The 21,930-nt window shown below is 40.9% G+C and overlaps 1 long non-coding RNA gene and 1 other non-coding gene across 6 annotated transcripts in view; both read left to right on the top strand.

Annotated features, from left to right (window-relative positions):
• Window positions 1-21,930, top strand: part of LOC141578194 (uncharacterized) — a 90,513-nt gene that overhangs the window by 23,776 nt on the left and 44,807 nt on the right. The gene's annotated exons all lie outside the window — the stretch shown is intronic.
• LOC123614677 (U4 spliceosomal RNA) lies at window positions 4,276-4,419 on the top strand. Its single transcript, XR_012508409.1, has one exon. It is a non-coding gene; the product is annotated as a U4 spliceosomal RNA (small nuclear RNA).

The following is a 21,930-nucleotide window of genomic DNA, read 5'->3' as shown; positions in this document are numbered from 1 at the left end:
ACCATCTTTCACTTTATTCTTTTTTTGTTGTTGTTCTTGTTTTTTTTTTTTTTTAGGGGAGTCATTAGGTCTATTTATTTATTTATTAGTTTTTTTTTTAATGGAAGCATTGGGAATTGAACCCAGGACCTCATGCATGCTAAGCATGCGCTCTCCCATTTTAGCTATATTCTCCCCCCTTCACTTTATTCTTAATTCCCTTGCTTCTCCCTTTAATATACTCACCCGATGTGCAGGACATCTTGTATTAGCCTCTCTAGATCCACCCTCTCCACCTTCTCCTCCCTGCTCTTTGACTTGGGAGGGTGATGTATAAGATCTACCACCATGTGAAACCCTTGTTCTCTGGATTTCATTTGAGTCCAGCCCATGGCAAACCAAGAAGTAGATCAGAGAGAGGGAGGAGAAGGGGGTTAGGGTGTTCATTCCTCCAAGTCCCTCTCTAAGCAGTCAGCTGCATCCCTTGTTGGAAGGACTCAGCTCCTAAAAGGCCTTCAACTATTCTCTATTGGGAAAAAAAAAAAAAAAAAAAGCAAACTCTTGGATAATTAGGCCCTGACAGATACCTGTGACCCAAAGTGCCCATCATGAACTCAGTGGAGTCTGTTCTACCAAAACATCAAAATTGGGACATGCTCAGCAGATCTCTTATAAAATGGAAATGGCGTGCCCAGTCTCGTAAGCCCGTCTGGAAGGCACAAGGGACCCGCACGCTGCTGCTCCTTCTGTTTGTCGCCTCTTTCTCAATCCGCGTCGGTGCCGCGTGAGGAATTCCATACGGCCAGCTAAGAGAAATGGAAGAATCATAGGCTCGACTTACTGGTAGATCTAGTCGGGAGTACGTAACTGCTACACTAGTGCTCCATCAGAAAGTGACCCAGAAAGACGGTGGTGAGTCCCTGTGGGCAGAACTCTGGATGTTGTATCTGGTTGTCCACTTCCTGTGGAAGAGGAGGTAGCCTGAGGTGCAGGACTGTAACGATGATGAGCCATGGACAGGGAGCCTCAGTTGGTCAGGGACTTGGTGGTAAGATCTCAGTGCCTCTGCCAGCTCCACCAGTTTTATACTCTTGGAATACCTTACACACAACGTGGCCTTAGAGTCGGGGATGCATCTTATGGCAAAAGAAGTGGAGCAGTGCACTCATTGTCGGTGAGCGTCACTGATCTAGCCACGTGCTCCATTACAAACCAACTAGTTAGTCTGATAGAACAGTGGAATGGCTTGCTGAAGGCTTAGTCCCAACACCAGCTGGGAGATGCCAGCCTGTCTGTGAGACTGGGCTGCTGATTTATAAATTGAGGTATGCTTTTAGCCAGTGATCAATTTATGATGTCTTCATTCTCCTAGCCAGAATGCATGGAAACCAAGGGCTGGAGGTGGGAGTGGTGCCTCTCAGTATTTCACTGTACACTTGAAGAATTTTTGCTTTTCATCCCTGTGACCTTGGCCTCTCTTTAGAGATCCTAGTGCCCAAGGGAGGAGTGCAGAGAATGAGGCTACTGTGCATAATTATGGTACATAATTTTTTTTAGTAAGTTGCACACTTCATGATCCTTTACCCCTAAATTCTTCAGTGGGTATTTCCTAAGCATAAGAATATTTGCAGGTTCTTTTGTATAGCACAGGGAACTATGTTCGATATCTTGTAATAACCCTTAATGGAAAAAAATATGAAAACGAGTATATGTATGTATATGCATGACTGGGACATTGTGCTGTACACCAGAGATAGACACTTGTAATTGACTGTACTTCAATTAAAAAAAGAATATTTGCTTATATTTCCATAGTATAGTTATCAGCTTCAGTAAATTTAATGTAGGTACTTTTACCTTATCTATTGTCTGTATTCCAATTTTATTAATTGATCCAATAATGCTCTTTATAGCATTTTTTCCCTCAAATACAGACTCTAGACTAGGGTCACATGTTGTATTAATTGTCATATAGCTTTAATATCCTTTTATCTGGAACACTATCATTAGCCTTTCTTTGTCTTTTATGATATTGTCATTTTTGGAGACTCCATCTTTTTTTTTTTCTTTTACAGTCCCTTTTAATTTTTTTTTATTTTATTTTTTATTGAAGTTTAGTTGATGCACAATGTTAGTTTCAGGTGTATAGCAAAGTGGTTCAGTTTTTATATATATATATATATATATACACACACACACACACTCAACACAGATTCTTTTCCGTTATAACTTGTTACAAGATACAGTCCCTTTTTTAAAAGAACATTGTTTTAGTGTGAAACAACAGTAACACTGAATACTCATATTTAGTTTATAAAAAGTGGAAGTCATTCAAGGCCACTTTGGTAATCATTTTTATTTCTCAGAGCAGAGAAGTAACAAATAGTTTACTCAGATGCCTTCTGTACAACAGAGTTGTTTCCTTGACTTACACTTGGAACAGAATAGCGATGCTTTACTGATCTGATTACAAAGGACTTTACATAATAATTACTTTAACAAGTACTTTTTCAGGTTCCTTTTCATAACATTGTCACTTTTTAATAAAACTATATCTATAGTTTTTTTTTTTTTTTTTAATATTGTGATAGAGCCTGAAAGGGCTTATCCATACCGGGTTCTCCTCTCCTTCCCAGGCATGAGAGGAGACTATATTTCCTAGCTCTCTTGCCATTTGGCAAGATGTGTGTCTAGTTCTTGCCAGTGAAATGTGAGTGTAAGTGATGTGTGTCACTTCTGGATGGAGATATTTAATAGCTACTGTACGCTCTTCTCTGCCATGGTGACCTTGGAAGCCCCAGATTGAAAGGGCAGAATTTCTGTACAGAATGAAGCTGGATTCTTGAATCACCAGATGGAGGAGAGTTTTGGCTCATCTGAATCAAATTTTGTGCTGGGGAGGCAGGGTTCAAACTCCAGTACCTCTATTAAAAGAAAAAACAAAACAAAAATCTAATTACCTTCCCCCACAAAAAATAAATAAAACATAAACATTTTTAAAAAATTTGTACTGGTGAAAAAGAAACTTTTTTTTAATGTGTGCTAAGTCACTGAGATTTGGGGTATGCTACTGTGTCATATCCTATCCAGCTGATTCCTGAAATTTCCTTTTCAAGTCATATTACCCTCATATCAGATGCTTAATAAAAAGTTGATCCTCCACCAGCAAACAAAATATACAAACATAACTTAGGGGGATAAAGAAAGTAATAAATGCTTAAGTGCAAGATACCTTCCCCATTTTGGAGATGTATCATGTGGATGTTTTAAGTTGCAGATGCTGGAAAGCCTAAATCAAATTGGCTTAAAAATAAGAAATTGTGTTATCTTGCCTAACTAAGCCTCAGCTAAGGCAAGGAGTGCTTCAGTATTGGTCAGTTCTGCAGTTCAGTGTGCCATCGAGGGCCTGATTTCTTCTCATCTCTCTCCTCTGAAATCCTCAGTGTTGGCTTCATCCTCAAGCTCTTGATGAAATACAGCAGCAATTCTAGTGTCCACATCCCCACCGGGAAATGTCATGAGAATAAGGGTGCCTTCTCCTATCGCTTCTCATTTCCTCTCTTAGGAATGGGGGAAGTTTTCCTAGAAGCCTCCTGAGAGACTTCCCCGCCTGTCCCCCTGGTCAGAATTCAATCACGGGATCATTCATAACTGATGATTGACAAGGAGCCGTGGGCACATCCATGGAAGAATCAGACTCACTCGTAGAACTCGGAGTATTGTGACTGTAGGGAGGATGGGTATTCTTGTAAACAAAATCTGGCTGCAGTTAGGAGGGAAGACAGTGGCTGAAAGCCAGATGGAAGCCGACAGCGTGGCCCACAATAGGGAGTGATGGAAAGAGGCTCACTCGTGGCCCCGCTAGGATGCGCTTTGTCAATAATTAAGAGCCATGTGTGGAACAGATACAAAGAAAACAAATACTTAAATATCACATGATATCACTAAAAAACACGAGGCAAATGAACTTATTTACAAAACAGAAAGAGACTCACAGACATAGAAAACAAACTTACGGTTACCAAAAGGGAAAGAAGAGGAAAGGGATAAATTAGGAGTTTGGGATGAGCAGGTTCAAACTACTGTATACAAAATAGATAACAAGCGCCTACTGTACAGCACAGGGAACTGTATTCAATAACTTGTAATAACCTGTAGAGAAAAATAATATGGTCATGTATATGTATGACAGAATCACTATGCTGTACACCAGAAACTAACACAACGTTGTAAATCGACTATGCTTCAATTTAAAAAAAATTAGAAAAGAGAAAACAAATACTTCAAGAATTCCTGAGCTTTGCCCAGTGGCAGTATCATAGCCAATGAGGTTTATCCGAGGTGCGATTATTGCTAATTGAAAACTTAAAGAATTCCTGGTCATGTCACTTCCTCCTTTATGGTGCTGAGTTTAAAATCATCCAAAGCTTAAGTAATTAATTAGGTTATTCATAGACTAAGAGAGGGATTAGGAAGTTGAGGATTATATGTAGTTATTTTAGGAATAAGAGTGGGAATTGAAGAACTATATCAGGTAGTGTGTTTTGGTTCCAAATTTAAGTATAGAAACATGACTTAAACTGGCTTAACAAGAAGGAAATTTATTACCTAAGGTAGCAATTAACAATTAACCCTGATTCTGTAGCAAAACTTGGGATTGGTTGATTTAGCTGTTCAATGACACCTTCCTTACAGGTTTTTTTCCGTCTTTCTGCCATCCTTGAAATTGGCTTCATTTTCAGGCTGGCAGCAAGATGCCTTCAGCATTTCTATACATCACATTCTGAGTGACAATGTCCAGATGATAAAAGGAGGAGGCATCTCTTCTCATGGCTTTTCTTTAGGATGGAGGAAAATTTTCCAGAGGTGTCTTCCATCCAGCAGGATTCTCCTCCCACCTCAGTGACCAGGTTTTGGTCACAAACCCATTTACGAACCAAACACTAGCAAGGCATATAGAATTTCCATCATTGCCTTATGTGAATTATCTGGAGTCAAATGGATGTTTGAGACTCAAATTTTAGGTAAGAAGCCGAAGCCAAAGTGAGGTATGTAATATGTGTAGAAGAAAGAGGAGTAAAATCAACCAACAGTGAAGACTAAGTTTCCTGAGAGTCTGGTAATATGGGAAGAGTGGAGCTTGTCCCTGCGCTCTCTCCATTCTGCAAAGAACTCCTGATCATAACCCTCCAGGAAATCAGGGAAAGAGCACAATTTCTCGCAGCTGTGTCACTAGCAAAGTCACCTGGAGTGAGGCTGTCATTCACTCATTCAACATTTATTGAGCACTGGGATAAATCCTGAGGATGTAAATGAATGATTCGTGGTCCTTTTCCTCAAGAAGCACACAGTCTAGTGGGGAAGTCATAATAAACTATTCCAAAAGCTATAAAAGAGGATGTGAACTAAGTCCCATGGCAGAGATGAAGAGGTGAGGGTGGAAGGATTCACGGGGAAGAATCGCAGGTGTCGGAGCTAAGTACTAAAGATGAGTAAGAAATGGTCACAAATAAACAGACAGAGAAGAGCCTTCTAGAGAAAGGGAACAGCAGGTAGGGAGACCCTGAGGCACAAGAAGACACAGCAGAATAGAGAGGCACATGAAGATCATTGGATAGAACACATTCCATCTAAAAGAGGGCAGCAACTACTCAGCCAAGGCTGTTGTGTGTAGCTATAGACCTAGTGGTGCCAGACTTCCCAGTTTAAAAAAAAAAAGCCCCCAAATACTTTTCATGGAATCTCCCAGTATTTATATGTTGGCCACTAATTCAGAAGTAAAACCAACATCAGCAGCAAGACTGTGCCGGCTAAGTAAACATACCTCCCTGCTTAATTCTGATGGTATTCACCAGTTGGGAACCTTGGGATGTGAAAAGCTCAAGGACTCCCTCCAGCTCTAACAATCTGTGATTTCATGATATCCCAATAGTGTTTGCGCTACACTGTCACTGGTCATTCATGGTAAATCATTCACACAGATGAAAATCTTTGGTTTCGCTTTAACAAGCCTAACTAGAAGTTTCCAGGGTTAGCATTCACCCATTGATATTTACATTTATTAATTCAGTCATTCAGCAAGCACTTGTGTAGTGCCAGTGATATCCAAAGCATTGTTAAACTGAGATAGATTTTAAAAAAGAAATGAACCCCGGGGGTTGAAGAGAAGAGGCTGGGACTTCTTAGAAAAATTGGATTAGTTGGTGTGAGAGTTTGAAAGCAAGGCGTTGTAAAGCGAGTAATGCCTTACTTGGGATAAGTCACCAGAGGGCGCCGGAGCATCCTTTTCCAAGAGAAGTTTCCGTTCAACAAAAAACCCACTAGGCGTCAATTAAACAAAAACACTTGCCCAAAGCTACAGGTTCCACCGAAGTAACCCCAAAGGCAGAAGAGAGTGGACAAGTGGTTCCTGGAAAAGTCTTCTGCGGCATGCGATTTCACTGACGTCATCACTTTTATGTTAAAAACTGACTTGACTTCCCACGGAATCTCCTGATACATTCTAGTTTGCTTTAACATAGCCCACAACCTTTTACATTTCTTACGTCCTGTGCGAAGATGCTCTGGAGGGCGCCGTGCTGGTCTTTGGCACACGGCGGCGCCGACCCGCGCGTCCTTGGATTCCTGCGGCCGGAAATCACCCGAACCCCAACCCGTTCGCCTACGATGGACACCTCCTAACGTGCCCTGATTCTGAGCTTGGAACCCTGGGCTGTCAGGGCTGATGGCCTCAGAGAGCCCCTATTCCACTGTCTTCCTTTTACACAGGGGAAACTGAGGCTCGGAGGTGCACAGGGACCGGTTTAGAGTTACAAATCAGATTGGTCTTTTGGCCAAGGTGAAACTCTTGTTTTTCTAACCTGTGAACGGACACTGGAGCCCCCAACAGGAATGGGGCTGGGTCCGCTGATGGTTTAGAGCCTAAACAAGAATAAGAAAGGCACTGAGACCCAGGAAGGCAGCCTCGTACAGTGCAGGGTACAGGGGGAGGTGGGGTTGCGGGGGGAGGCGGGCGGGCAGGCAGGAGGCTCTGAACAAAATCGCGTGTGGTGCTGCCACCCTCTGATCAACTAGGAAATTAAACCAAAACTGCCATAAAGCTAGCTTTTCCATTAAAACGGTATTTTGTAAAACAGCTGCCATTTGCTGTATTTCTATCTTTTGGCCTAATGCATTTGCAAGATATTTCCAAGTTCTGTGGTCATGAGAGAAATATGAAGGGACAAATAGGAAGAGACATGAAAATTTCACAACCGATTACTGAGGAATTAAATCAGAAACTTCCATTTCTTCAAGATTCAGCCTCCGTGAGTGTGAAAGATCTGAAATATTTTATAATACGCATTTGCTGTGTAATTGCTGACTCACAAAACATATTCTGAATTAAAAGGATAGCAAATATTTGAGCATTTACTGTATGCGGTAGCCATATTTTATGTGGATAAAGACTTCATGGATACATTAAAATAGCTGTGCATTATGTGGATTAATTTATTTAATCCTCATTACTCCAAAGGTCAGTGCCATTATTACCCTCTTTTACATAAGGAGAAACTGAGGCATGGGGATATTGAGTACTTGGGTCAAGATCACACAGCAAACAGATGGCAAATTGGGAGCCCAACCCACAGAGTCTGGCCTAGAAGCCTGTGATCTTAACCACAAGGCCAGGGGTTCTCAAAATGTGGTTCCTAGACCCGCAGCCCCATCATTACCTGGAAACCCAATAGAACTGCGAGTTCCCTAGCCTTGCCCCAGACCTTTCGAATCAGAAACTCTGGGGATGGGAACCAGCGGGAGTTTTAACCAGCCCTCCAGGGGATTCTTCGCAGGCCAGAGTTTGACAACCACTCACCTAGGCTGTGCCACCTCCAGTTGGTAAACTATTTAAATGAAAGCAACTCTGTGCCCACATCTACCCTGGATATCAGTATGGTAAACAATAGTACGGTGTCATTTATGTTACTCCATATAACTATGGCATATTCAAAAGACACTTTCTGAGGCTTAAAAATGTATTTATTTTGGAACATAATACTTGTATAATTAAGACCCTAACAAAATTAGTCGTATTTCCAAAACTCATCAAACTACTGGTGACTGTCAGGGATTCAACTGGGTTTTGTTTAGGATAACAACCCACTTCTGGGGAGAAGAGGCTCAAGGGCAGAGGGGGTGGGTGGATGGTTCCAAAGAGAAGCAAAGGACCCACCCAGGAGTCCAGACGAGAGGCTGGCAGCAGGGAATAATTCCGCCTTTGCTCTAAAACAAAACACAAGGTAAATGCTAAAGAGAGGAAATTGCCTGGGCAGGAGGTGTTTTTTTGTTTTTTTTTTTGTTTGTTTTTTTTTTCTTTCCCTCAGTCTTTTGACAACAAGAGAGAATGGTAGGGCTTCCCCAGCATAGGGTGCACCCCGTGTATCGATTTAGTTACACGGAAACTATGCTTCCCAGAATTCCCTTCCCTGCACAGGTCCAGGTGGACATCGGCTGCAAGAGAAATCTGGCATGGATTAGGGAAGGCAAAAATGGAACAGCAGCTATATTCCTTCTACAGAGACCGGTGCGGGGCATGGAGCATGGGGCATTGTCGCAGCTCATGCCCCCGTTGCCTTTATGGTTCACCTTGTTGGTGTGCGCAGTCCCTGCGCTCACTGCCCCCACTGGAGGCTCCTTCAGCTTCTGACTCCTGGGCCCAGTATGTGGTTAGTTCCACGGCGGAGGGCTCTGGCTTTTCCTATAGGACACCCACTTTCTTGCATTTGGAGGCTTTTTGAAAGACATATGTGAGAGGCAATCTGTCTTCTGGTTCCAGCTTCATGTTTGTGTATTCCAGTTTGTCCTTGCTCTCCCCCACGTCATATCTGTCTTCATCTTCACTTCGGGAGTGCCCACCCTGCGGACTTCAGGCCTCAGGACATAGGCTGTTGCGCTTCCAGATTATTTAGTCGTCATCAGAAGTTCCCTGTTACATATCACACCTGGTGGTGGTGTTTTATTTCTCTGATTGATCCCCGGCTGATACACTGGAACAGAGAGAGGACACCCCATCTAAGAAATGACAATGGACAAGCCAAGAGAAAAAAAAAATTCTGGAGACTCTTAAAGTGTCCCAAATGAGTAAACCAGGACTTATTAGGGTGAGCTAGTTTGGGGGGGAAGAAAGATCAATGAAAATGTAGTAACGCTGACTTTTGTGCCGTCTTCAACACAGGGGCACACAATCATGGTCAATTTCATGGTTTGATGGAAAGACATTAATATAAGCCTGCCTGGTGTGACCCAGCCCCACCACTTACCAGCTGGGGGACCTTAAGCAAGTTACTTGACTGCTCTTTGCCTCAGTTTGCTCACCTGGACAGTGGAGATGACAATAGTAGGTTGCTGGGAGGTTTACATGAGTTAATACATGTAAAGCACCTAGAATAATCCTCGGCACATGGTAAGCACTCTCTAAATTTCTTCTCTATTTATAAGAGAGATTGCTATTCACAGGTAACAGGTTTGCCCTGTGTTCCCTGGGGCCTGCCTCTCCTCCACTTTCCCCCACCATTTGCTCCAGGAATTTCCTTGCCTCTCTTACAAGCATTCTCCTTCTGATCTCTCTCACCTACAACCCCACCATCAGCCCTTATGGTGGGAGTCCTTTGAGCAGTGAACCAACCTTTTCCTGAGTTTGCTCTGCTCTGACCTCACCTTATAGAAACCAACTGTCAGGCTCTAAAATTCCAGCTGCAAATGATCCTGTGAAGTCTGAGTGGCCCTGGTGGGGGATGTAGGGGAGGCAAAATGAAAGGCTTTCCCTGCCCTTCTCACTAACTCACTGAGCATCTGCTATGTACCATGCAGTCCACCAGGCACATTTCATATAATGCTTCATTCAGTCTTCCCAACCACATGTTGGGGGTACCATTTTTGTTTCACGGGAGTAGTAGATGCTAAGAGAGGATAGGTCACTGCCCAAAATCACACGACCAAAGGATCATGGGATCAGGATAGGAAAGCAGGTCTGTGTGTGCTGCACAGCCCTAGCCAGCACTTTCCACTGCAAAACCTGCTCTTCTGCTCCCTAGTCATTCCTAGGAAATCTTGAAAGGCATCTCTTTAACTGCAATAGTTAAGACATGGAAGCAACCTTAATGTCCATCAACAGAATGGATAAAAAAGCTATTACAAGCTATTGAATATAGTTCCCTGTGCTATACCGTAGGACTTTCTTGTTTATTTTATATACAGTAGTGTGTATCTGCTAATCCCAAACTCTTAATTTATCCCTCCACCCCCTTTTCCCCTTTGGTAACCATAAGTTAGTTCTGTTTATGAATCTGTTTCTGTTTGTTTTTTTAATAAGTCCATTTGTCTCATTTTTTTTAGATTCTCCATATAAGTGATACCATATAGTATCTGTCTTTCTCTGTCTTACTTCACTCAGTATGATCATCTCTAGGTCCATCCATATTGCTGCAAATGGCATCATTTCATTCTTTTTTATGGCTGAGTAGTATTCCATTAAATGTGTGTAGCGCTAGATAATGGCATAGTGAGGCTTAGTCCTGTGGGGCTAAGGAAGAGAGAAACAGGGAAGTGTGGGAAGTGTCCTATAACCATTGCTTCCAATGCTTCCTCTTCCTTCAGCCCCTCTTTTGGCTGGAGGTAAAAGTCACCATGTTCAGACAGCGCAGTCAATTGTCCAGGACAACCAGAAGGACGGACAGTTCATCCCAACTCCTTATAAGGTGGGTACTATTATTATCTCCTTTTCACGTGTGTGTGAACTGAGGCAAAGAAAGATTAGATAAGTTCTGACAGTGCGTTCCCATGTCCTAACTAGGTGTCCCCTCCGGATGACAGGTTTTAGAACTCTCTGAAACTTTCTCAGCTGATGGGAGGAACCACAGAAACCACATCGAAATACTTTGAATATTCTAAGTGACTGTTTTTCTCAGTTACCCTGGGCTGCTATCTGGGTAACTAGTCTCATGTTGGATACATAGGAGCAATCTTAACTCATTACACACACCAGCCTTAGGACAAGAGGCTAGTTACCTTGTTACATACGCAGAAACAGAGAGAAGAGCACAGGCTACACTATAACAAAACGCTGAATGCAAACCTCTCATCTTCATCAAATGGCAACGATTTATCAATTTTGTTTCATCTGTTCCTTGAGACATCGTGATAGTTCACCGATAAATTCTTCAGGATACAGCTCTCACTGCAAAGGACCTTGTAAATCATGAAGAAGTCACTATGCCATTGTTGCACCTAGCAAAAGTGAATAGTAAATTAGTCACATCCAAAAAATAACATTAATGAGATTGACATAAATTGATAGTATGCATATTCAAACCATATTCAAATTCCTTTGATTGTTTCAAACATGGCTTCTTATAGGTTTTTTATATGGCTTGCTAAGCCACAAACACAGGCAAAGGATCTGGTTATGATAAAGTCTGTCCTCTCCTCCCTCCTGCCCTCCCTCCCCCCCTCCTTCCCTCCCTTCCTTCCTCCCTTCTTTCCTTCCTTCCTTCCTTCCTTTCTTCCTTCCTTCCTTCCTTCCCTCCTTACTTCTTTCCTTCCAGCAAGTATCTGTTGACCGCCTAAGATGCCAGGTCCTGGTGAAAGGGCTTTTCAAAGCCACAGGTTCTGTCCTCAAGGACTGAGAGGTCACCTACTCCCTTCCCTGCCACCAACCTATACTCCCAGCCCCAGTCCTCACTTTGTCCTTAAGGACTTTCTTTAAGAGTTAATTGAGCCCAAATCAGAAACTCCAGATACCAGATTGTTAAATCTCAGGGTCTTTAGACAACTTCTAATAACAATGTTTCTCAAACTGTTTTCTCCAACTATATTCTTGGGTGACAAATACAGTGAATATATTCACTATTAAGAAAATAGCTATATAGTATGACTGAAGCATTATGCTGTACACAAGAAATTGACCCAACATTGTAAACTGACTATACTTCAATTTTTAAAAAGTTAAAAAAAAGAATATAGCTATATAGAGTGACACTAAGAGTTTTTGGCTGGAAAAAACACCACCTCAAGAAGTTAAAGACTTCATCTGTAAAACTTTCAGTTGTATATTATTACTAACATATACAAGGTTTATCTCTATAACTGATAAAATAATTCTACCAAAATAAAATCACAAACATAGGGTGATTGTTTCATTTTGACATTAGGTGCAATATTTTTTAAAATAAGATCTCACCTTGGCAGATCCCAGGGTGAGACATGCATTCTATGGACATATTTAGGGGAGCTCATGGATTCTCCAGTTTGAGAAACTGACATAGGGTAGTGGATCCCAAGGCTGGCTTTATGTTAGAGTCTTCTGAGGATTTCTATGAAGATACAAGTGCCAGGGCTCCATCCCAAACATACTAAATTAGAATTTCTATGAGTGAGGCCAAGGAATCTGATTTTTAACATGCTCTTCAAGTGATCTGATGATTGGCTAGTTTGAGAAAGCACTGATCAAAGAGTTCCCTTACTTCTCTCTGTTAATGCATGTTTAAGTCTGTCCTACAATTTCCCAACAAATACTCATCTGATATTAGCTTGACCACCCCCCTCCCCTTTCCTCTGAGGATGCCCATTCTGTTGTAGACACTTACTTTTGTTAGTGTCTTTCTTATACTGAGCTGAAACTCTCTTTCCCTCAAGTTTTACCTAAAGATCCAGGGATACAGAAAACACATTTAGATCAGAACCTGTAAAATTATTATTAAATGATGATCTTTGTATAATAACTCTATTAAGACACCCTGTCTTCTAAAAGGCTGGTAATTCTTGGAGAGATTTTTTGATTAAAAAAACCCCAGACTCCACTATGTATAAAAATAGATAAGCAAATTTCTTCTTTATAGCACAGGGAACTATACTCGATATATAGTAATAACCTTAATGAAAAAGAATATGAAATGAATATATGTATGCGTATGTATGACTGGGACATTGTGCTGTACACCAGAAATCGACACATTGTTACTGGCTATACTTCAATTAAAAAAAGATCCCAGACTCAATGCCCTATGTTATTATATTGGGATTGAATCTTACAGGCTTTCTTTAATTACAGTGACTCATAGACTGTGGTCTGGCTAGACTACTAGAAAGTATCCAATACTATCTTTTGGAAATTTGGGGAAAAAATATGCAAAAATACATGAACAAGGATTGTGTTTGTGGAATGGAATTTGTTTAAGGATTGTAGCTTTTATACTTTCCTCATGATGAATTTTTTGGTTTTATTGTCAGGTTATTGAAAAATTTCCAGTGTTCTTTCCTTCCCTCTCTTCCTTTCTTCCTTCTAGAAGAGAAGTCCTGCTTTCCTAGTGACATAAGGCTGTGTTTAGTCATCCTCCTACGGGACAGGGGAGAGGCTGAGGAGGAGAGCCCGTTGGATTCTGTTACAGCAATCTAGGAATGAGTAGACAAAGGGTAGTGCCCATGGGAATGCACAGAAGAGACAGAAATGATAGGGAAGGAAACATGCCAGGACCAGATCGCCAAGTGGTATAAGGGTAAGGGAGTTGGAGGAGGGGAAATTACTGCAGGATTTGGGGGGAACAGGGGAGCAAAGTGTTTAGCTTCTTAGAACTCTAGTGTGTAGTTTCAGTGTTCATTTGGGAATGAAAGTAAACAACTGAAAAAAAAAAGAAAGCAAAAGAAGTGTAGTAGCTTCTGAAATCTGGCAAATTACTATGTATTTCATAAGCAAGTCTTGTGAAAAGGAATCATTTGACTCATGCAAGCTGAAAAGTACAGGGTAAAGCAGATTAGCTAATTAAGGCTTAACCTAGGGCTCCAATAAATTCGCCCAGATCCAACTCTTGCTCTGTTTCCTCTGGGTCTATTCCATCCTCAGACGGCCTTCCCAATGTGGTTTGAAGATAGCTGCCAACAGCAACTTTCTTCTTTTTCCTCCTCCTCCTCTGCCATTTCCTCCTCTCCCTCCTGCTCTTCCTCAAGTAAACTTTATTTTGACATAATTACAGACTTGCAGAAGAGTTATGAGAATGGTATGAAGAATGTTTGGGTACCCTCTGTAAAGGAAAACTCATTTCCTGTGTGTCTTTTACTCTCACACTAACACGCTTCACTTCTGATACCAAGTGTGTGGTCGTTTTTTCCACGGAGTAAGCAATGCTGCAGCACCCGCTGAGTGTCCTACAATTTAACTCAGTTCTGATGCTCTCTAGCTGGAGATAGCCTCAGATCTCACCGGTTAAGGGCTCAACCCTGCCAATCCAAATTCCAGATTGCCACCTGTGCTTCTGACCAACTGGCTGTACATGGGTGGATCCCACAACCCTGTCAAGTTTAATTTTCCAATTACCTTGCTAGAGTGGCTCACAGAACTCAGAGAAACATCTATCTCTATTTACCAGTTAACTATAAAGGATGCTATAAAGAGTACAGATGAACAGCCAAATGAAGAGTATATAGGGCAAGGGTCGTGAGGAAAGGAGTTTCTGACCCCATGGAACTGGGGAGGCTTCACCTCCCAGCATGGGGAAGCTCTCACCAACTAGGGAGCTGATCAAATCTTGGTGTTCGAGAGTTTTTAGGGAGCTTAAACTCTGGCTAGACTTTCCCAGAGGCTGGGGAGCTGGGGGTGTGTGGCTGAAGTTCTCTACCTTCTAATCATTTTGTCTTCTGGTGACCAGCTCCATCCTGAGGCTATCTTGGGGTTCACTCTGGGTCATCTCGTTAGCATAGACTCAGGTGTGCTCTAGAGAGACTCACTGTGAATGACAAAAGACACTCCTATCACTCAGGAAATGGCCAGGGTTTTAGGAGCTCTGTGCCAGGAACTATGACAAAGCCCAAATATATTATTATACCACAGCCTTTAACCAAGGTCCCCAGTCATTAACTTTTTATCCCATTTGCTTATCATTCTTCTTCTTGTCCTCTACTTTGTGCACTTGTCCCCTACTTTGTACATGCATGTGTAAGTGTGTGTATAATGTAATTTTTTTCTGAACCATGGGCAATGAGTTGCAGATGTGATGACTCTTTATGCTGAAATACTTAAGTGTGTATTACCTAAAAATAAGGATATCAACCACAAGACAGTTATCAAAGCACAATGATCAAAAATAAGATATTAAACTTGATATAATATTCAAATTTCACTGATTGTCCCAATAACACCTTTACAGGGAAAAAAAAAATCACAGGTTATGAATTATGTTCTACAGTCAATCTCTTTAGATGTTGCTGAATTCTCCTCCATAAGGTTGCAATATTTTGCCTTTCCCCCCAGAAATGTATTGTAGCAGTAGGTCTGTTCTTATTTGCATCCAATGAGAAAGCATAGGTCCAGGTCACTCACTAAATAAACTCAATTTCTTGTAATTTTACTTTAAGTAAAATTCTTTAAGTATAAGTATAAAATACTGTAAGTAGAATTACTTGGAATTTAAACCTGAAGGCTCTGATTGGTCTGTTTTGGTTCATGTGTTCTTCCCTGAACCAATTAGGCTGTGCCGATCAGCTCAGCCTGGGCATACTTCTCCCTAGGAGCCAGGGTGGATTCAAGTTCACGTGAAGCCCGTGGGCTTACAGTGGGGGAGGGCTGGTTCCCCAAAGCAGAATCTGGGTACTATTACTGCAGTGTAGAGCTGGGGGAAAACAGCAGTGACAACAGCAAGTCTCCAATACGTTCTCCCCTTAAGGATGACCAACATACACATATGCACCAAAGCAACAAATATCTACTGTGCTTGGCAAAAGAAAAAACAGATGTGTCAAAACTAGAGCATAGGTCGACTCCAGCCTAATTTTTCATTTTCATGCAGTGAGTATCTTAAATCCTCTTCTCTTATTCATAGCACAGAGATATTTTGATCCAGCTACCACCTCTGTTTATTTTATTTTGTTTTTCAGTTTAATTAAGTCTCACATCAGCTCTAGGCAGCAGCAGGAAATGGCAGAGGCATCCTATTTTTGAAAAATATGTGCTGAAAAATAAAACTATGTACTTGAAATCATTTTACTAAGTGTTACTCAAGTAAATAAACTTAAACCCAGGGGTTTTTTTGTTTGTTTATTTTGTTCCAAGCCACAGGTCTTCTGAAATTGTGATCTTTTTATTTTTAATTTATTTATTTGGGGGTAATTAGGTTTATTTATTTATTTTTATATTTTTTCCTAATGCAGGTGCTAGGGATTGAACCCAGAACTTCATGTATGCTAAGCTCTACCCCTGAGCTCTACCCTCTCCTCAACTGTGATCTTTTAAAAATAACTTAGGTGCTATTTTCCTCACGATTTCTCAAAAAAAATTTTTTTTGAGAAGTTTCATTGCTGGAATGTTTATTTTTCTGCCTTTTCAAATGACGGAGTTTTCATCTTTTGTAGAAACTGGAGGGCTCGCTGTGTAGGGTGATGATTTGTTACTGTTTCATATTTCTTCTCGTTTTTCTTCTGATGGTCAAGTTTCTAGATGATCAATTGTTGTCTCAACAGATCTTCAGCCAGTCTTGGTCTCCTGCTCTCAGCCCTGTCTCCTGGGCAGTTTCAAAAACACTAACCCTCCCAGATATGTCAGTACCAGGACAGACTGATTTCTTGTTTTAGATTCAAAGAGGATTTGGGAAAATATTTTCTGAACCTAAATGCTTAGTGTACTTTGAAGCACACACTTGTTATTCCCCTGGTCGCTAGACCTCAACAAGTCCTACCACTCCTTGATGTAGGAATGTACTCTTATTTATTTTCCATAATTAATTTTTATTTTCCACTCAGCAGAGATCAAAATGCCTTAAAAAAGAATCGCATTTAAATCAGTCTCTCTCTGGCTGGGGGGAGGGTATAGCTCAGTGGTGGAGTGTGTGCCTAGCATGCACTTGGTCCTGGGTTCACTCCCTGGTACCTCCACCAAAAGTAACAATGAATAGATAAAGTTCGAGATTTGCAGATACTAACTAATATTTATAAAATAGATAAACAGTAAGTTCCTACTGTATAGCACAGGGAACTATATTCAGTATCTTCCAGTAACTTACGGTGGAAAAGAATATGAAAACGAATATATGTATGATCCTATATGACTGAGGCATTGTGCTGTACACCAGAAATTGACACAACATTGTAAACTGACTATACTTCAATTGAAATATATTTTAAAAAATAAAATAAATAAATAGGTAAACCTAATTACCCCCAAAACAAAACAAAAAACAAACAAATCATTCTTTCTCCATTTTTAATCAACAGCTAGGCTAATAATAAACAAAGGAAACCCAGTGATGACCTGCCTGCATCTTTCCCTTCATGTGGGTTTAAAAGGGGGACATACAGGAAAGTGTGTCAGGAAAGCACTGAAAGATGCAGGGAAGAGGAATGAGCCCTGGGAGATGGAGGCGGGACACCTGAGACCTAATCTAGCTGTGTGACCACAGCCACGTTACTTACACTTTCTGTGAGTTAGACTATGATATCCAAGAAAAATTCTTCAGAATTTTTTACAGAAGTCATAATTCTCCCCAAAGTGACAATGACTGTCTTCTGGAGAGAACCACCCTAACTTTGTAATCTCATAATTCAGATGTTCCAGGTAGAAGTCATTCGTATAAATTTCCCGAATGTCATGATAAAACCTGTCCTTTCATGTGGATACTTGCATCTGAGTGGGGAAGGGAAGAGGGCGTATTCCTAGTGAACACACACTCTTCACCCAGCACAAGGTAAATTCGAGGCCATCTCTTGAAAAGTCTTGTGCAGACAAACTACGCGAGACACGCCTTTGGAAAAGGAGGAAAAGGCAGGTGAATGATTCCTTTAAAAACACTGTGCTGACTTTGAATTGGGAAGGCATGGGAAGGTCATTTGAGGCTCTTGAGGGATGCTGGCTACTTTTCCAGAAAATTCCTTTCCCCAGAGCAAACAGCAATTATGTCTTGGAACCCATTTTTTGCCTACATTCTGTGTCTGTAAAATTGGGTTTGAATGTGGAAGAATTTTGAAATTAAACAGAGACAGAATGGGACAAAATAGTCTCTTAAACCTCTTTAAAAAAAAAACAAGTGGTCAAAATCAATTTCTAAAATTCCAGTTGGCAAGCCTGGATGTTCTTATGACAAACCAGAGGAACTGTTTTGATAAATGGCCTCTATGTCTGAAGGTTTTGCCTCCAGTTCTTTTAATTAAAAAACATTCCACGAAGTATGTTCATTATTTTTATGGCAAACAGTATCTCCAATTTTCTCTGTGTTACTGTCATTTAGTCTATAGACTATGCTTCATTGATCCTATGTCCCTCCAAAAATAAAAGTCAAATAATTTAACCACAAGGAAATGTCTTAGGAGGAAATCTTATTAGAGAATATTTATTCATTCATTTAAATGTTTATTAAGAGCATTCTGGGGATGTCGTAATGAACCAAAACAAAGGCTGTGATCTTATGAAGCTAGATTCTAATGAGAAGAGACTTATAATAAAAAAACAAACAAACAAACAAAAAAAACACAAACAAACGTAACATTAGCTAAAGCTAAGTGCTACAAAGAAAAATAAAGCATCTTAATGATGCAGAACAGGTGAGGGGCATCTGCTCCATTTAGGTGGGCTGGTCCAGGAAGAGCAGGAAGACAAGGTGACATTTGAGCGGAGACCTGAATGAAGTGAGGACATGAAACGTGAGGTAATCTAGAGCAAGAGTTTGCAAATGTTTTCTGTAAGGCGCCGGACAGTCAGGATTTTTAGCTTTGCAGGCCATACAGTTTCTGTTACAACTACTCAACTTTGTCCTTGGGGCAAGAAAGCAGCCGAAGACAATATAAATGAATGGGCGAAGCCGTGTTCCGCCAATCCCTTCTTTATGGACAGTGAAATTTGAATTTCGTGTCCTCTCCATGTGTCACAAAATATTCTTTTTCTTTTTTTCCCCTAACCATTTGAAAATGTAAAAAACATTCTTAGCTCAGAGGCAGTACAAAAATAGGCTGTGGGCTGTGTTTGGTGACCCCTGATCTCTGCTCCCTGACCTCGACTAAACACATTCCAGGAGAAGGAACAATTAGACCCTGAAGCAGAAGCGGGAATGACTTGCTGATAGAAAGCAAAAGAAAAGTGTCAGTTTCTAACTTCGGATATCTTCAGGACCAACATTTGTTCTATATTGAACTCCCTGTAGAAAACAGACACAAATTTCAGAGGGGTGGATGGATCTGGACAAATGTCTTACAGGAAGAAGGTTTGGAACAGGTTTGGCTTTCAGAAATGGACAAGGTTCCAACAGATGGGCCTGGACATGGAGGGAGAAAGTATTCTAGTTAGAGGAATAACCTAAAGGCCTGAAAGCAGGAAAGCAACATGTTGTGGATTATAGGTCCTTGTGATCCTGCTTGTTACAACCGATTTCCAGACCCCACCCACAGGGTTTCTGACTCTGTAGGTCTGGAGTGGAGCAGCCTGAGGAAGTGCTATCCTGGCAAATTCTCATGTGGTGCTGATGCTACTGAGAACCCCACTTGGAAAACCACTGCCCTACAGAGGTGTCTGCCACAGAGGAAGGATGGGGCCCAGCCATCTCCTGTTGCCTGACCTTCAGAATAGAGTAGGACCTGAGAATTTCCCCTGAGACCAGGCATAAGACAAAACACTGCCAAGCCCATAATAGACTTTCTTATACATGAATTCCCTTCCTCTCCTGCCTTCTTTCCTGTGACTATCCAGAAGGATTTAAAATTTGTAAACATATTTCATGTGGTTCTTTTGCTTCCAGATTTTTTTAAAAAGTCATAGTCATGTTTTGCCATCCACAACAAACAAAGCAATAACATGGAATGGCATACAATCTAGAAAGCACTCAGGGAATCTTGGGGCGCCACCAAAGAGAGACAAAGGAACCTGGAGACATTTTGGAATCGACTCACACTGTGTGTGTATGTGTGTGTGTCTTCGCCACAAATTAAAGGCCAACGTGAAACTTAAATTCTCCAGCAGCTAAGGATATCATAATGAAACTTCTTATTGACACATACTATTGATTCTTTTGTCTTAGCCATTTTTTTAGAGTGACAGCTAGGTGAAACTGAGCAGCACATGTTTCTCTGAAATAATTCACTTGCACCAAATTTCCAGTGATTCGTAAAAAATCCAGGAAGAAGGCAACTGGAAGATCAGTAGGCTCCAAAAGAAATGTGCTTTTTTTTTTTTAATGGAAAATACCAAAAAATAAAAATTCTCCAAAATTAAACAGTGAAAAGTGAGGTAAACACTCCCACACATATTTGGAAGCAGGACTTCAAATATATTCAGATGAAAATTGAACTAAAATCTCATTAAGAATATGGAGCAAAAACTCAAAAGTTTGAATGGTCAGAATAATTTCTGTCTGTTGACCAGTCCTTCTAAGGAATAAGGCCCTGTCTACGGATTCAGCCCATCTTGGGCTGGCCGGCAACCTACGATATGGCCTGGCTTGGAAACCTGAACTGAGCCAATCAGGTTGCTCATTTGGGGATTGGTAATTTGTACATCAAGGGAGTAAATCCAGGGTCGCTGCATCAACTGGTGACGAGAACTAAGTAAGGGCTCACCGTGGACCAGATGCAAGGTGAGGGTATGAAGAACCCTGATTATAAAGACCGAAGGACAGAGGGACAGACTCGCAAAAAAGAAGCAGAGAGACCATGAATGAGAGGCCATGAGGCTGCTAAGGGAGAAAGGGGCAGACTTACTCTGGATGGTTCTTGAGTCCCAGTACACAGGTACTTAGAGTAATTCGTTTTTTCTTTTTTTTTTTTTTTTTAATACATATTTTTACTGAAGTGTAGTCAGTTTACAATGTTGTGTCAATTTCTGGTGTACAGCACAGTGCTTCAGTCATATAGGAACGTGCATACATTCGTTCTCATATTCTTTTTCACTGTAAGTTACTAGAAGATAATGGAATATAGTTCCCTGTGCTCTACAGTATAAACTTGTTTATCTATCATTTCTTCTTGAGATAACTAGCTCAGATGGGCTTCTTTAAGGGGACCTGCTGCAAATAGCAGCTCTGTTTCTAATTACTACCATTGTTTCCAATTAGGAGAGCAAAGTTTTTATTTTAAAGCAGTCCAGTTTATATACTGGGGGAAGAAAATGATTAAGAAGCAGGATCTCAGTTTGGTGAGACCTGAAGCTAATATAGATTGGGTGGCTATCTTTAAGAAGAAGAATGCCAAATAACCCATAAAAAGTAGATATAGGAGCCTAGAAGGGGCCCGTGCACCTGAGGGATCATAAAGCCAAGCTTCATTAACTTCGTGGTAACTTCAACTCTGTTTAGAAGTGAGACCATGACCCTAAGGGACAAGATGACCTTAAATACTTCCTTCTCCAAGGGTAACCATGTTTTAGTAAAACATGCCCCCAGATACATTTTACTGTCCTCACACTCTACTTGAGGGGTTTTAAGCTGTAGCTAAAGAACCATTCGTGGGCACGACCAGCAGTTGTTACAGGATGAGACAGAATCGAATAGAGAAGGAAACATCAGGGTGCATCACATGATAGATGGATAAATGCCATTTTGTGAGAATTTGTTTCAGTTTTGCAAGTATACATGCCAGTGAGTCTCATACTCTTTGGTCTCAGGGTCTCTTCACACCCTTAAACCATGGAGAGGGCTTCAAAAAGCTCTTTTTTAATGTGGAATATTTCTATTAACATTTACTGTACTCAACCATAAAAAAGAATGAAAGAATGCCATTTGCAGCAACATGGATGGACCTAGAGATTATCATATTAAGTGAAGTAAGTCAGAGAAAGACAAATATCATATGATATCACTTCTATGTGGAATCTAAAAATGAAAAAAAAAGGATCTTATTTAGAAACCAAAAGTAGAGTCACGGACATAGAACACAAACTATGGTTACCAAAAGGGAAAGGGTGGGGAAGGAATAAATTAGGAGTTTGGGATTAACAGATACACATTACTA

This window comes from Camelus bactrianus, chromosome 7 (assembly GCF_048773025.1).
Source record: "Camelus bactrianus isolate YW-2024 breed Bactrian camel chromosome 7, ASM4877302v1, whole genome shotgun sequence".
In the NCBI taxonomy this organism is placed as follows: Eukaryota; Metazoa; Chordata; class Mammalia; order Artiodactyla; family Camelidae; genus Camelus; species Camelus bactrianus.
This window is presented reverse-complemented; position numbering and strand designations above follow the sequence as displayed.